This window comes from Austrofundulus limnaeus, unplaced genomic scaffold, assembly GCF_001266775.1.
Source record: "Austrofundulus limnaeus strain Quisiro unplaced genomic scaffold, Austrofundulus_limnaeus-1.0 Scaffold552, whole genome shotgun sequence".
NCBI classification, from domain to species: Eukaryota; Metazoa; Chordata; class Actinopteri; order Cyprinodontiformes; family Rivulidae; genus Austrofundulus; species Austrofundulus limnaeus.
In genome coordinates, this window is record NW_013952954.1 from 331,410 (window position 1) to 335,790 (window position 4,381).

The 4,381-nt window shown below is 37.2% G+C and overlaps 1 protein-coding gene across 1 annotated transcript in view; it reads right to left on the reverse strand.

The window, feature by feature from the left end:
- LOC106530719 (gastrula zinc finger protein XlCGF57.1-like) overlaps positions 1–4,381 on the reverse strand; it is a 7,978-nt gene that overhangs the window by 777 nt on the left and 2,820 nt on the right. The gene's annotated exons all lie outside the window — the stretch shown is intronic.

Consider the following 4,381-nt stretch of genomic DNA (forward strand, 5'->3'; position numbering starts at 1 on the left):
ACACAACCCAGAAAAGTCCCAGGTCCCAGGCTGGGATTTGATCTCACACCCTTCCTGCTGAGAAGCAACAACTTTACCAAATGTGCCACTTAATTTTATATTTATTATATAATTATTTATAATTAAAAACTTATTTATGTATAGAACCATAGAACCTCCATCTTATTGTGGAGAACATTGGTTTTAGAATAGTTGTCCTGATTCAGAGACTAGATTTTAAGTTTTATTTTAAAATATATTTATAGTTGTAACCCTTAATTTTTACACACTATTTTATATTTACATATATGTTTATCAAATAAAGTCTAATGTTACAACTAATCATGGATCCCTTTAAGGTTATCCTCTTTAAAACACTCTCATTAGCAGAACTGATTTAACCCAGAGATCACAGAATAATTGATGTAAGTTAATTCAAGTTACTTAAAAAAAAAATAAGTTTAAACTCACCAAAGCTGTTCACCTGAAGCCAAACCTGTTTCTGTTCAAAAGAACAGAGTTGAAGCTGATGAACGTAAACTGACTGAACTGACAAGAACTTTCCTTTATAGTCTTCAGCCAACGCACACGCACACACACCGTTAAAATGAAAATGAAACTCTCTCTGCCCCTGCCAGCATTTCCAAGAAACAGGAACACCTCAGCAGACTGGAAATCCCATCAAAACTCCAACACATTCATTTATGAGTTGATATAATTTATATAACAGGTTACATTTTAATAAATAACAAAAATAACAAAAGATAACAATGAGTTCAGTTTTTAAAATTTCCATAAAAACCAACATCAGAGAGGTGAGGTGAGGATTACAGGTTTTGTGTGGAGCAGAATCCTTGTGACGTCTTGTGTTACCATGAGTGATCACAAGATGGAGAGATGGAGACAAACACAGGAAATTGAGTCATTTTATCGTTACAGTTTTTCTAGAACAGGGCTATACAAATTGCTCCGGCGGCCACAACTGATGCAGGCCAACAGCTGAGGGGCAGAACATCCAGCAGTTGGTCATCATGGAAACTAACCAGCTATTATAGAGATCTGTTACATTTGAAATAGTTTATTTTGCTGCATTTAATCATGAATACAACATACAGAACCCCATGTAATAAAAGTAGTGATTATAAAGCAATATCAAAATCAAAAATAACATTTGAATTGCTAAATTGCCAACATCAATTGCCAAATTCTTGAACCAATTTTCTTTTCACTTTTATAGTTTTATCTTCAACTGTTTGTAGTTGTAGTTTTAACTGTCTTGGGTTTTTATTGAAATGGGTTTTACCAGCTTCTAGCCAAAATTCTGACATTTCTGTAGATACCAAACATGTCCATGTTTAACTAAAATAACTTATAGTAATTAAAGTAGAAAACTGGGGGTTGGGCCTTAAGAGATGAATGAACCAATTGGCAGGCCGAACTTTGGTCACTCACAGGCCGGATGTGGCCCGTGGGCCGCCGGTTGAATAACCCTGTTCTAGAATGTTTTCACACATTTTCTGGTGCTTTTTGGGCAGATTTTCTGTTCCTGAATGCAACAGCTGAGCATATTTGGTTTCAGCCACTGTGTTCAGCTGTCAGTCATCAGGCCACACCCCATGTCACCTGAGGCTCCACCCCCAACAACAAAACAAGGCCAGAAGTTTGAAACTAACTAACTAACTAACTAACTAACTAACTAACTAACTAACTAACTAACTAACTAACTAACTAACTAACTAACTAACTAACTAACTAACTAACTCTCTCACTCTATAATCTGACAAATAATTTGTAACTTTTCTTTTTCTAGTTTCAACTCTTTTTATTTCTTTTCAGTTTCAAAAATGTTTTTCAGTTTATGGCCAAACTTTATGGCCCCAATTTAGCTCCATACAATGCATGCAAACACTGTTCCCCTGGGAATCAAACTCAGGGGGACAGTTTGAAACTATTGGCTCTCTTTGTTCATGTCATGGTTAGTAACGGGTAGATGAGGCATCATGACGTGTTTTGACACATTGCCAAACTACTGATACTGTGTCACTGAATACTGACACCTGCTGGACCTTAAAAATCCCTACAGACAGCCAACTGTAGTTGACAGACTGGACTGACCCTGATTTGATAACCTAGTACATAGAATAATATAATTTACACCAACGAGATGTTCCAGGAGGCTGAGAGGCTGACCGAAGAGTAGAAACCACGAATCCAGAAGGAGCAGGAGGAGAAAACCCACAGAGAGAAAGAAAAAGTGGTTCAGGGGGTGAAGAAAAGATATGAAAAAGAAATGCAGAAAATGAATGAGATGATCCAGGCTGAGAGAGGGAGGGAGAAGAGGGTCAGGGAGGAGATAAATGAAAAGAGGAAGAGGGACTGTTAGAGGATGATGGAGGAAAGAGAGAGAAAAAGGAAGGAGAAAGAGAGAGAAAAAGGAAGGAGAAAGAGAGAGAAATGACAGAACAGATGAATGAACTAAAGGAGAAGCTAAAAAAAAGAAATACAAGAACAAAAACAGTATCTGCAGTCGGAGTATGAAAACAACGCTCGAGAAAAAGCTGAGAAAGTTGATTTTTGAGGAAAAATTAGATTTTTTTAAACGTGTCGGAGATTCAGTTACATCAGCGTTTACTTTTTCTGCAATCTGAAGTTGGGTGTAGTTGCAATTGGTTGTGGAAAAATATCAACATATCATTGTTTTCATAAAAAATAGAAATGGTCTAAACTGAGTTTGAAGTCTTCTTCCTTTTCAATTTACAAAAGTTCCACCCAAAGTAACATTAGTATTGATTTAGTCTCTCATTTATATCTGTTGTTTAAATTTCTTGGATAAATCAATTGTTTTTTTAACTTGTTGGTTTAAAATGTTCAAGTTCTCATTTGAAAACTGTGATCTCTGTGATTAATATACTTTATGATTAGGTTTTTAAAATACTTTATGACAAGGTGGCCCACCAAGAATATTGAAATGATATATGAATTGACACAACATACCAGAGGATATATTTGCATGTTGTGTTGTTTCACAAGTTAAAATAAAATTCTGCAGGAAGCAAGTAAACATGCTAAAAAAACTGCTACACTCTCACTACTCAGAGACTTTCATCTTGAAGTAAAGGGGATGTCAAAAAAACACTGAGTTGTCTTTTCCCCTCTGTCCTACCTGAGACCCTCTGTCCTACCTGAGACCCTCTGTCCTACCTGAGACCCTCTGTCCTACCTGAGACACTGAGACCCTCTGTCCTACCTGCTGCCCCTGACTCACTGTACCCAGCTCCTACATCAACAGACATGACGATAGATTAAGTATTAGTTTTTTTATAGCCACGTCAGTCAGCTTTAAAAAGTCAATATAATAACATGAAATAACATAAATAAATACCTGATCACTATTTGTTCTTTGCATCATTTCACTGTTAAAAAGGAAACATTTTCTGACCATGAAGCTCTGTTTTTATGCAGAAAATACAGAAACTCTAAAAGAAACTTAAACTTTTTTAATGTGATGAATTTATTCTTGCTAAGATAATAAAAATGTACTATTATAATATTTATAAGCTTTACTATAAACAGGTGTACTGAAGCAGGTAGACTAAATAACAGAAATATTTGGTGACTCATGAATGTAAATTATAATCAATAAATATCAGAGTGGACTTGGACTTAATCTTAGGATTAAAATACAGTTTAACTGATTGAAAACAACTCAATAATAGATTTAATGCTATCACTAAAAGTGATTGCTAACATTAGCTGTGATACTGTATGTGACTAAAGCAGAAAGCTAAATTTTCATAAGAAATACAGCTGTCCTGTGGACTTATTTCTGGTTCTTTGTAAAGAATAATTGGATATTCTGTTAATGAGACTGACGTTACCTGCAGCAGCTCCAGGAGCACTGACAATTCATCACCACGTTGTGTGTCTGCACTGTGTGTATGTGTGTGTGCACATCTCAGTGAGCCAGAAGAAAGACAGGGAGGGGGCGAGGGGGGGAAGTGACGGACTCCGGGACATGCAGCAGCAAGCAGGACGACACCAATTTTTTTTATTTAAAAGTTCTAGTGCGACCAGCACTTTTAACCAGCTGAGCAGACCAGCCAGCAGGCAGGCAGACCTCCCGGTTCTCCCAGTAGTCTGTCCAGGTCAGCCCTCAGCTCATTCAGTCTGGGTTTACTGACGTTACACTTGTAGCCAGTTGCTGTTGGGCAGATTAAAACATTTAGCTCCTCCAAGAGGGGCCCCCAGAATGTCCAATATGTTGGGTGGACAGTAAAATAAAGTTCATTCTTTCAGTTTAAATTATCATCCATCCATCCATCCATTTTCTGTACACGCTTCTTCCTTTTCAGGGTTGCGTGGGTCACTGGTGCCCATATCCAGCAGTCACAGTGCGAGGGGC